Source organism: Silurus meridionalis, chromosome 18, assembly GCF_014805685.1.
Source record: "Silurus meridionalis isolate SWU-2019-XX chromosome 18, ASM1480568v1, whole genome shotgun sequence".
Classification (NCBI taxonomy): Eukaryota; Metazoa; Chordata; class Actinopteri; order Siluriformes; family Siluridae; genus Silurus; species Silurus meridionalis.
In genome coordinates, this window is record NC_060901.1 from 24,909,567 (window position 1) to 24,922,878 (window position 13,312).

Sequence of the window (13,312 nt, forward strand, 5' to 3'; positions counted from 1 at the left end):
GGTTTACCATTCAAAAAAGAGGAAACTCAGAGTCGTCTTTGTGCGGCAACTTACCAAGGTGTGCCCTAAATGACCAGTTGTTGCAAGGGCCTGGGTGGCAGCCTGGATTTTGTACTTGAGAAGAATGTTGCGGCACCTGAGTGAGAAGAGAAAAGAGTTTGAGCAGAACATACAGCAGAATAAGAATGATCCAGAGAAATGCAGATCTATAGTTGAACAGCAAATAGTGACGTGCAAGAAAAACCTGGAAAAAAGTATACTTACCATGGAAGATCTATCCAGAGCTGAAATTGAACTGGTTAAATACAGTCAGAGACAAACTTACATGGAGGAGATACAAGCCTTGCAGCCGGCAGGCTCCTGTGTAAAAAAGTAAAGTTCTATCTTTAAACTGGATCCATACTTGCAAGAGGATGTGTTGAGAGTAGGAGGACGTTTGAACAGATCGGCGATGCCTGAGGAGGCCAAGCATCCTGCCATTCTGCATAAACAGCACAAAATAGCTCACCTCATTCTGCACCACATCCATCAAGAGTGTGGACATAAAGGTAGTAACCACATCTTAGCCATATTGCGACACCGGTATTGGATACCAAGAGCCAATGCAGCAGCAAGAAAAGTGATTTCAGAGTGCAACCTCTGCAGAAGACTGCATGCAAAGGCAGGAGAGCAGAAAATGACACAAGACCGTCTGCTCCACGACAAACCACCCTTCACCAACACGGGTGTAAATTATTTTGGACCTTTCGAGGTCAGAAGAGGACGTGCAAAGGAAGCGTTATGGAGTGCTCTTCACATGTTTAACTGTCAGGGCAGTGCATATAGAAGTAGCCCATTCTCTTGACAGTGATTCATGTTTTAACGCCATACGGCGTTTTCAAGCCAGAAGAGGTCAAGTGTCAATTATTCATTCCGACAATGGCACCAACTTTGTTGGCGCTGAACGAGAGCTGCGTGAGTTATTGGCATTGGCAGCTGGATCAGTCTCGTATCAATGAAGTCATGATGAGAAAGGGTGTGCTATAGACTTTTAACCCGCCTGCTGCGTCTCACCATCTGGGAGCGTCAAATCCGTACAGTGAGAAAAGTGCTGAGCTCTGTTGTGAAGCAACAGTTCTTAGAAGATGAAGGACTACATACTCTCTTATGCGAAGTTGAGAGCCTCATCAATGGGAGACCTTTACCACAAACACAGATCACCCCAAGGACCTCAAGCCTCTGACGCCGAATCATCTGCTCACGTTGAGAACACAGCCTAGTTTTCCACCAGATGTGTTCGCTAGGGATGATGTCTATGCCCGCCGGCGCTGGAGACAAATACAATATATGGCGGATCTGTTCTGGCAAAGGTGGACTCACTAATACCTACTGCTTCTGCAAGAACGGCAAAAATGGCTCGGCTTAAAGAGAAGTTTCAGGGTTGGAGATTTTGTACTCTTCGCAGATTCGTTCCTGCCAAGAAACTACTGGATGTTAGGCAGAATTATGAGGGTGACTCCAAAGGCGTTGTCCGAAGTGCTGAAGTTCATAAGATGCTGAAGACCAGCATCATTCAAAGACCCATAACTAAACTTTGTTTATTGCAGGGAGAAGACTGATGATAGAAGAGAAAGTCTTGAATAGAATAGAAATTACCAGTTAAATAGTCTGTGAGAAGTATTTAGTTGTTAATACTTACCAGTTAATGTTTACCTTTAAATACTTTTCTGTGAAAAGAAGAGGATTCTTGCGAAAAGGTATTGAGGAAGTGTTCAATGTAAGAGTGTAAATGACTTCAGGTTAAATTTAAGTTGATAATTGATATGTTAAGGCCTAGTCAATTATGTTGAAGCCATTTCTATGGAAGTAATAATATTTTGAGTTTATTTTGTAAAACCTGTGTTGCAAATGAAACGTAGAAATTGGAATGTAAACATTTAGCCAGTGATCTAGTATAATGTAATTTGATTGGCTGTTAGATTTAGTATGAAAGAAATAGAACTCTGGGAAACAGTCAGAAGCCACTGGACTTTGGAGCAAAACAGTCTTTTGACCTACACGGAGCTGCACAGTTAATTTGTAAGAAAAGTAAATATACTTAATTTTTAATTTTTATTTTTTGAGATTCATAATTAAACAGTCAAACGAAGAACTTTAAATTCAAGACTTTTATTCACTGACGTTTTGTGTTGAGTACAAAAGAACTTTGAAGTCCTAAGCTAGTGAGTCAGTGTCTGTGAATTCCGATGACGGTTATTTTTTTTATGTTTACAGAAACAATAAATATATGGTATTGTGCAAAATTTTTAGGTAGACGTAAGACAATACTTCTAAGTTAAAATGCTTTAAAAAATTGATAATAGTTTATTTTTGTCAGGAAATCAGATAGAAAGGGAACAAACTATATCCAAATCAAATCAATATTTTGTGTGAGCACCTTTACATGTAAACACAGCATCAATTCTTCTAGGTCCAGTTACACAAGGTTATTGAACGGACTCGCCAGGTAGGTTATTGCTAACATTCTTGGATCTTCTATGGAGGTCAAATCCTTCATGTAATCCAAGACGGACTCTATGCCATTGAGATCAGGGCTCTGTGGGGCCCAAACACACCCAAATCACTTCCAGGACTCCTTGTTCTTCTCTACGTTGAAGAGATTTCTTAATGACATTGGCTATACAGCATGTTTGCTATCTGACTGTATTTCTCCACATTGAGGACACCATTAATCCTGACCAAATCCCCAACTCAATTCCAGTTCAGTAATTAAGTGACCAGACCATGAATAGCAAATTCTACTGCAGGTTTTAAGGCGTCTCAGGGAGGACATTCAGCAAAAAAGACAGAACTACAATACAGTTCGTCTCGATCCTTTTTTAAATACCACCATGTACATAGACATTTTAAGGTGTAAAATAGATTTATATATTTTACCAAAGCATAATTATCATTTTTAAATCTGATTTTTACAATTATACAAACAAATCACTTTTTATTTATTCCCTAGCACATGTTTCTTTCAGCTCCAAATTACAGACCATAAAACACCAACTATTATTCTTTTGGACTGCACAACCTCATAGTTGATCCTGTTTTACACAACCAGAATCCAGCGTAAAGAGGCTGAGTAAATGTGGTGTGGAGTCTGTGGAGGAGCTTCATCGTATCAGAGACGCTGTAGAAGGACAGAGTTCCTGCACTGTGATCCACATACACTCCTATTCTGGAGGATGATGGAACTTTGAGATCAGTTTTAACGTTGTTGTGCCAGAAATAAACAGAAGAAGAAGAACACTGCAGACTCCAGGACTGATTGTTGTGTCCAAACGCACACTCACTACCCAGTCCTTTCCTTCTGATATCTTTATATGAGACTGATATGAACACATTACTCTCACTGCTCCACTCCACCTCCCAGTAACAGCGTCCACACACACTCTCTTTACTCAACACCTGCCAGTAGTCAAATCTCTCTGGATGATCAGAGTACGGCTGCTTTGTCTCACTGCGTGTCACCACTTTGTTCTTCTCAGACAGAATGAGGTAATAATTTACTGTGTTGGGATCCAGAGTCAGATCACAGAAATCTAAACACATGAACAACAGAAACATCAGATATTAATCACAGAATATTTATGTAAAGTGTGTGTGTGTGTGTGTGTGTGTGTGTGTGTGTGTGTGTGTGTGTACACATACATTTCAGAAACTCGTCCCTGCTTGTTGGTTCTGAGAGTAAAATCTGAATGTTCTCAGCTGTAAATAAAGAAATAAAATGGATTGATTTTATAAAAAAAGACATTTGTGTAAATCATTGCTTGTGTGTGGATCAGAAATGTGTAGATCACATGATGCACTTTATCAGGAACGGATCCTCTTACCATGTTCACGGATTTTGATCAATTCCTCCTGGCAGAATTCCTCAAGTCTCTTTTTCAGCTCAGAGAGAGATTTCCTCACTGCATCAAATGAGATATTGACATTGATGCTGAGTGAATCTTCACACACATCAGCTGGAACATTTGGTCTGTCGGTTTTGGGACTCTGATGTCTGGAGGCTAAAACCTGCATACAGCAATTAGAAATAAAATGAAGTGAAGGAATGCAATAATTGTAAAGTTTTATATAGAATCTTATAACAGATTCTTTCTAGAATCTAAAATTATGGGGATTCTTGAAGTCTAAGAAACATCCAATGAACCTGTAACCTTCATATTCCTCCTGGAAATGTGGATGTAATGTACCTTTATTTCCTGGAGGAAATGGATGTGATCGTGTGTGTGAAAGCTGCTCCAGCTCAGTGATTCTCCTCTGAAGATCAGAAATCTCCTGCTCCAGTTGCTCCAGGAGTCGTTCAGGTCGACTCAATTCAGCCTTCTCCTGATCTCTGATCAGCTCCGTCACCTCCGGCGCTTTTTCTCCATGGAGCTGATCATCTCAGTAAAGATCTTCTCACTGTCATCTACTGCTGTCTGTGCACTGAGCTGTTAGGACACACACACACACACACACACACACACACACACACACACACACACACACACACACTCTTACTGGGACTCTAAATGACTTGATGTCCATGTTGTGTGTGTTTCTAGGAGCAGCTCCGTCTCTGCTCACTGCTCACCTTTATAATGTTCACAGCCTGTTTCAGCTCCTGCACCTTCTTCTGCTTCTCCTGGATTCTCTGCTGGAATTTCATCTGCTCCTCCTTCAGCTCAGTCTGAGGACAAATAAAATACATATTATAGTTGATGGTGTATGAGATGATAAAGACTGTGGTGAGACCTGCTATGTTGTATGGTTTAGAGACAGTGGCATTGAGTAAAAGACAGGAGGTGGAGCTGGAGGTAGCAGAGCTGAAGATGCTGAGATTTTCATTGGGAGTGATGACGATGGACAGGATTAGAAACAAGCAGCTTATTGAAGAGTAAAAGACTGGATGTTGGTGTTTAAATGTTCAGCACTGTGAGCTAAATGTGTAAATGAATGACAGATTAAAAAGTGAACGATTCGACACTGTGAAGGTGTAAAATGAGGTTCAGATGGTTGTTGGTTGAATTGTTCACTGACTCCTCTGAACTGATACGGAGACTTTTATTTTACACTTCTTTACTAACAAACACATTCAGTAAAGCAGGAGAGTTTCCAGATTTTCATTCCAACCAATCAGGAGCCAGAACTGATCAAACTCATCAGACTGAGAGAAAATGATTGAATAAGTGAATAAAACTTTGTGATTTTAGATGAATAATGTAATTTCTATGAACAGACTGAATATATCAGACCTGCATTTCTCACCTGTTGTTCAGTTCTGTAGGCTTTAACTGAGACGGTGTCGTGGCTTCTGTGTTCATCCGTCATACACAGATAACAGATGAAACTTTGGTCAGTATGACAGTAGATCTCCAGGACTTTATCATGCTCAGAGCAGATCTTCTTTTGTAGATTTATAGACGCTTCGATTAATGTGTGTTCTTCAGAAGGAACTTCATAATGAGGTTTCAGATGAGTTTCACAAAAGGAGGCCAGACACATCAGACACGACTTGACGGCTTTGTGTTTCCTCCCGCTACAGAAATCACATTCCACATCTCCAGGTCCAGCGTAACAATGAGCAGGAGAAGCAGCTCGGACTTCAGTCTTCTTCAGTTTCTTCACCACTTCAGCCAGCATGTTGTTTCTGTGAAGAACAGGCCTTGGAGTGAACGTGTGTCTGCACTGAGGACAGTTTATCGGTAGAACTCAATTTTATTGTTGATCAGCAACATTACATTCAGCAGAAATAATAATAATAACAATAATAATCATTGATAAAGGAATGCTTATAAAATATCTATTTCTTTCATTTTATATTTAAAAAAGTAATGTTTCTGAATCATTTTATATTTTAAGAATCACATAATTTTGATTATAGATAAACTGTAGTACTAAAAATGTAGTATTCAAAACAGCCAATTTGAAATGTGTGAAGCCCCGCCCACTTCACAATCATATCACATCGTGTATTTCCTGAAATAGTTCCCCGATTCCTTTTTTTTCATTTCATTTTTTTTTTTGGGTTAGTTCATGTTTTTAAATGAATTAAATGAATGTGACTTACTGTAGTGTTTTTATATATATATATATATATATATATATATATATATATATATATATATATATATATATATATATATATATATATATATATATTTTTATTTATTTATTTTTTACATTTTCTTTTATCCTCCATGCAGTTTTAGTTTATAACAGAATTGTGAACAAACATGACATAAAATAATGTACATTTTACAATACAGTACAGATTTTTTGCATTTACAACATTTGGCACATAATCCTGAATATATGCAAATTTACAGTTGGAAAATTAATTCAACATGGATTCGCATATCCTTTGGAATCCTTCATCTCTTGTGTTTAAGTTCCGTCAAAAAGCATATATTTTAATATTTCCTATATGATTTAATCTAAAGAGATCTACATAGGATTGCGTTTCCAAATTCTCTCTTCTCCGATAGCTGTGTGTGCAATTAAAAGGTTAACATCTCTTTTGAACTTTCAGACTTTTCCTCATGATGTCCAGCTTTTTTTTCACTCTTCTGAAAGTCCTTGTAAATTTCTCTGCGACCAAATGAATTTCTCCTCTGTCAGCCATTGTGGAATGAAAAAAAAAACAGCTCTTAAAGCCACATTATTTAGTCAAAGGACATAAAATGCCGACGTTATTATACGCCTGTTTGATGGCCCCCGGTGTCCCCAACTTGAAATCTGATTGGTTAAAGCAACAGCTTCAAGCAACATGTACTTAATTGATACTGAAGTCTCACGCAGATTCCTTTGACACCATTAACACATGATGTCATGGCTGAAATATGATTGGTGGGAAACTTTAACCAAAATGTAATCACACGTGAGAGAAACGCTATGAAAGACTATTGAGAATAATTAAATACATACTCATGGACAAAAATATATTAAAACTTACATCAGTGATTCTGATCGAGATTAAACCAGAACAGAAGGCCTTGTTGACCCTAATGGCCTTCCACTAGTAAACTATATACCAAATAAGGTCATTTTATTATTTCATGTTTTGCACTTTGTTTACTCACCGATATAGAAATCTCTGGTCATGTGACCAAATATCTTCCGTATAAACATGTTCGCATGATGGCAGAACATCATATGACTCTTACTATTTTGTGTTGTAAGTAGGTGTTTATAAATAGGTTCGGTGTGGCTTCAGGGGCGAAAGATGGCAGCAGCTGCCACCCGAAATAAGCCTCGCTGCCCATATCTGTATCTGTTTAAAGGTTCGTTACTTTGCTTTTGTGTTCCTGTGTTCCACCCAGTCGTTGCATTTAAGATATGTGATGAGTATATCACCACACACACACACACACACACACACACACACACACCTCTAACAGTAGATCGTTAACTAAAGCTCAGTGGGGGTTAAATAAACAGTTACACATTTACAGACTGTATGCGTGTGTGTTTCCAAATTACACCAGGTGTCCACTCTACACAAAGCCATATTTGGTGCCTTGACCATCTAAAAAGCTCTATGATGCTCTTAGTGGCCAAAGCAGGTAACTACAATTTCAGAAACCCAATATCAAGGAGAACAAGCATCATGTTTATATCAGTGGGAGGTCATGCATTTCACAATATATGATATTGTGATTTGTTGTGAGAGTAGGGAGCAGGTTGAGAAGAGCCTGGAGAGGTAGAGGTACATGCTGGAGAGAAGAGGAATGAAAGTCAGTAGGAGTAAGACAGAGTACATGTGTGTGAATGAGAGGGAGTGTGTTAGAGAAGTGAAGAAAAGAGTGCAGGCAGGGTGGAGTGGGTGGAGAAGAGTGACAGCAGGAGTGATTCATGATAGAAGAGTATCTGTGAGAGTGAAAGGGAAAGTTTATAGGACTGTGGTGAGACCTGAGATGTTGTGTGGTTTAGAGGCAGTGGCATTGTGTAAAAGACAGGAGGTGGAGCTGGAGGTAGCAGAGCTGAAGATTGTTGGGAGTGATGATGATGGACAGGATTAGAAATGAGTATATTAATGAGACCGCGCATGTAGGACGTTTTGGAGACAAGGTGAGGGAGGCGAGATTGAGATGATTTGGACATGTGCAGATTATATCAGTAGATGAATGCTGAGGATGGAGCCACCAGGAAGGAGGAAAAGAGGAAGACCAAGGAGGATTATGGATGTGGTGAGGGAAGACATGAAGGTAGTTGGTTTAAAAGAGGCAGATGTAGAGGACAGGGGGGTATGGAGACGGATGAGCCACTGTGGAGCTCCCTAATGGGAGCAGCTGAAAAAAAAAGAATAATATATATATATTTATACATAAATATAAATGACCCACAATTTTATTTTATATTAATATTGCAAAAGTATCGGGACACCTGACATTTTCTGCCATAAGTTCTTCTTCCCCAAACTTTTTGCACAAAATTGGAGACACACAATTATACAGCATGTCTTTGAATGTGTTAGCATGAAGTTTTCCCTTCTCTTCAACTAAAAAACCCAAACCTCTTCCTGCATGACGATGCCCCTGTGCACAAATCCAGTTTCATGAAGATCTGCTTTACATGGGTTGGAGTGGAAAATCTCCTGCTATAGAGCTTCAAACAGATCGACAACGATGACGAATTACACAGAGCATGTAGTTGGGTTAAAGTAGAGAAACTGTAGGTGAAATGTGACTCCAGTAAAAGTAAAAGTGTCCCTTTAAACTTTCAATTGAGTAAAAGTTCAAATGTATTTGCTTTCAATTGTACTTAAATATCCAAAATACGAATATGATTTATTATGGCTGTGATTCCTATTATCATTTTTATCCCAAGACTCTTTACTTAATCAATAACGTGAAAAACTTATCATAGCACAGAGACGGCACTAGTTAAGGTGGTAAATGACCTGTTAATGGCCTCTGATCAGGGTTTTGTCTCCTTACTTGTTTTGCTCGACCTTAGTGCAGCTTTTGACACCATTGATCACACTATACTACTTGCTAGACTTGAGAACGTGTGTGAAGTGTGTGAAGGACATTAGACAGTGGATTAGACAGTAATGTTCTTCTGCTCAACTCAGATATGACAGAAGCTATTTTACTAGGACCTCATGCACCTAGAAGTAAACTTTCTGATTATGTAGCATCTCTGAATGGTGTTTCTGTTTCAGCGTGTACGGCTGTCAAAGACCTTGGTGTTATTATTGACCCTAGTCCAGACATGGGCAAACCATGGCCCGTGGGCTACACACGGCCCGTTGGGTTTATTAATCCGGCCCGCCAACGTGACTAAATTCTATTAAAATAGGAACGGGTTAACCTTGTTCAGTTTACCTTTCCCCTGTAATGCCCACGTTTCCCCTAAAGATGTCGCTCTTCAGCTCCATTGACGTTGTTCGCGTGCAATACGCAATACTCTTAAGAGAGCTTAATCTGATACTCTTTAAAAACTGCGACAGTTTCTGACAAACACCTCAGATCTATCCTGAGAATTGCAACAACAAAACTTACTCCAGATTCTGATTAACTGGCAAAATAAGGAGTTCAACAACACTGTTCCTACTGAAACTGAACTTGAGATTTTCTGCTGTGTTTATTGATGCACTGACAAAGAAAAGATAAACAAATTGTTGATATTTTTGGCACTTGATGAAACTGAATTTGCGAAATGTCTAAAGTTATATATATATATATATATGTATGTATGTATGTATGTGTGTGTGTGTGTGTATATATATATATATGTATGTATGTATGCATGTATGTGATTAATTCAGTATCTGCACACACAACAATCCACAGAAATAAGACAAATGGTGCAACACACACACACACACACACACACACACACACACACACACACACACACACACACACACACACACACACAGCAGGAGATCCCTGGTTGTTTAGATGAATGAAGTTTGTGAGACAGTTTGCAGGGTTTATTTTGTCTTAGAAGCAACTCTGTTCATGAAATGGTTAATGTTTATGAACTCTGTCATTGAGCTCCTCCTCTTTTCTCTCTCTCACATGCACAACACCAGGAAGTGACTTTCAGTTAGAGAAAACTAAACTCCAGTCTTTCTCTCTCTCTTTCTGTCTCTTTTTTCCTCAGTGTGTAAAGTGCAGAAAATGGCAGAGGCCAGTATTTCAGTAGATCAGGATCAGTTCAGCTGTCCAGTGTGTCTGGATCTCCTGAAGGATCCAGTGACTACCCCGTGTGGTCACAGTTTCTGTAAGGTGTGTATTAATGACTGCTGGGATCAGGAGGATCAGAAGGGGGTCTACAGCTGTCCTCAGTGCAGACACACGTTCACTCCAAGGCCTGTTCTACACAGAAACAACATGCTGGCTGAAGTGGTGGAGAAACTGAAGAAGACTGAAGTCCGAGCTGCTTCTCCTGCTCACTGTTACGCTGGACCTGGAGATGTGGAATGTGATTTCTGTAGTGGGAGGAAACACAAAGCCGTCAAGTCGTGTCTGATGTGTCTGGCCTCCTTTTGTGAAACTCATCTGAAACCTCATTATGAAGTTCCTTCCTGGAAGAAGCACAAGTTAATCGAAGCCTCTGAAATCTACAAGAGAAGATCTGCTCTGAGCATGATGAAGTGTTGAAGATCTACTGTCGTACCGACCAAAGCTTCATCTGTTACTTGTGTACGATGCATGAACACAGAGGACATGACACAGTTGCAGCTGCAGCAGAACGATCTGAAAAACAGGTGTGTGTGTGTGTGTATGTGTATGTGTAAGAAAGAGAGAGAGAGGCATTGGAATATGCTTGAGGTCTGGAGTTTGTAGTCTGTGACAGCCATGTTTGAAGGTCACTAGGTCGTGTGATCAGTATAACTGGACTTGATTTCTCCACAACTAGAACAACATTAGCCGTGTGTGTGTGAGAGCTCATGTATAAAGCAGGGGGAGATGCAGGAGAATAATAATATCTAAACAACTATAACTGTTTACAGACTGAGCTGAAGGAGGAGCAGATGAAATTCCAGCAGAGACTCCAGGAGAAGCAGAAGAAGGTGCAGGAGCTGAAACAGGCTGTGAACATTATAAAGGTGAGCAGTGAGCAGAGACGGAGCTGCTCCTAGAAACACACACAACATGGACATAGAGTCATTTAGAGTCCCAGTAAGAGAGTGTGTGTGTGTGTGTGTGTGTGTGTGTGTGTGTGTGTGTGTGTCCTAACAGCTCAGTGCACAGACAGCAGTAGATGACAGTGAGAAGATCTTTACTGAGATGATCAGCTCCATGGAGAAAAAGCGCTCGGAGGTGACGGAGCTGATCAGAGATCAGGAGAAGGCTGAACTGAGTCGAGCTGAACGACTCCTGGAGCAACTGGAGCAGGAGATTTCTGATCTTCAGAGGAGAATCACTGAGCTGGAGCAGCTTTCACACACACACGATCACATCCATTTCCTCCAGGAAATAAAGGTACATTACATCCACATTTCCAGGAGGAATATGAAGGTTACAGGTTCATTGGATGTTTCTTAGACTTCAAGAATCCCCATAATTTTAGATTCTAGAAAGAATCTGTTATAAGATTCTATATAAAACTTTACAATTATTGCATTCCTTCACTTCATTTTATTTCTAATTGCTGTATGCAGGTTTTAGCCTCCAGACATCAGAGTCCCAAAACCGACAGACCAAATGTTCCAGCTGATGTGTGTGAAGATTCACTCAGCATCAATGTCAATATCTCATTTGATGCAGTGAAATCTCTCTGACCTGAAAAGAGACTTGAGGAATTCTGCCAGGAGGAATTGATCAAAATCCATGAACATGGTAAGAGGATCCGTTCCTGATAAAGTGCATCATGTGATCTACACACATTTCTGATCCGCACACAAGCAATGATTTACACAAATGTCTTTATTTTATAAAATCAATCCATTTTATTTCTTTATTTACAGCTGAGAACATTCAGATTTTACTCTCAGAACCAACAAGCAGGAACGAGTTTCTGAAATGTATGTGTACAACACACACACACACACACACACACACACACACACTTTACATAAATATTCTGTGATTAATATCTGATGTTTCTGTTGTTCATGTGTTTAGATTTCTGTGATCTGACTCTGGATCCCAACACAGTAAATTATTACCTCATTCTGTCTGAGAAGAACAAAGTGGTGACATGCAGTGAGACAAAGCAGCCGTACTCTGATCATCCAGAGAGATTTAACTCCTACAGTCAGGTGTTGAGTAAAGAGAGTGTGTGTGGACGCTGTTACTGGGAGGTGGAGTGGAGCAGTGAGAGTAATGTGTTCATATCAGTCTCATATAAAGATATCAGAAGGAAAGGACGGGGTTATGAGTGTTGGTTTGGACACAACAATCAGTCCTGGAGTCTGCAGTGTTCTTCTTCTTCTGTTTATTTCTGGCACAACAAAGTTAAAACTGATCTCAAAGTTCCATCATCCTCCAGAATAGGAGTGTATGTGGATCACAGTGCAGGAACTCTGTCCTTCTACAGCGTCTCTGATACGATGAAGTTCCTCCACAGACTCCACACCACATTCACTCAGCCTCTATATGCTGGATTCTGCTTTGACTTTTGGAAACCAAGATCAACTGTGAGGTTTTGCAGTCCAAAAGAATAATAGTTGGTGTTTTATGGTCTGTAATTTGGAGCTGAAAGAAACATGTGCTAGGAAATAAATAAAAAAGTGATTTGTTTGTATCATTGTAAAAATCAGATTTAAAAATGATAATTATGCTTTGGTAAAATATATAAATCTATTTTACACCTTAAAATGTCTATGTACGTGGTGGTATTTAAAAAAGGATTGAGACGAACTGTGTTGTAGTTCTGTCTTTTTTGCAGAATGTCCTCCCTGAGACGCCTTAATCAATACAGAACACTGGAGAGTGAGAACTAACATGAGCACTGGAGTGTAAGATTATTAGTTATGTTCTTTCTACAGTCTTTTACAGTCATTTGTGGTATAAAACTAGGAGCTACTGAGCAACATGAGATTCTCCAAGGCAGAGCCTTTAAACACTCAAGGAGGTCCAGTGTCCAAACTCCTCATGAAGTGGGATCCAATTGGCACTGGTACGTCTCTAGATGGGTCATGATCTACTTTAAAGATCTGAATGGACACAAATCTCCACAAAATCTAGTGGAACATCTTCTACACAGACTGGAGCTTATTATAAGAGCAAATTGGCACTAAATGTGGTGTGTTCACAAAGCACATACCAGTGTTATCTCCAGATGTCGATGAACTTTCCTCCATATAGTCAAGATCCATAAAGGTGTACATGTATATGTTAAT

General features: G+C 39.6%; 2 pseudogenes; one reads left to right on the top strand and one right to left on the bottom strand.

Moving 5' to 3' along the window:
* Positions 1-2,945: 2,945 nt before the first annotated feature.
* Positions 2,946-7,143, bottom strand: LOC124401679 (annotated as a pseudogene).
* A 2,935-nt stretch (positions 7,144-10,078) lies between these two features.
* Positions 10,079-12,714, top strand: LOC124401390 (annotated as a pseudogene).
* The last annotated feature ends 598 nt before the right edge of the window (positions 12,715-13,312 follow it).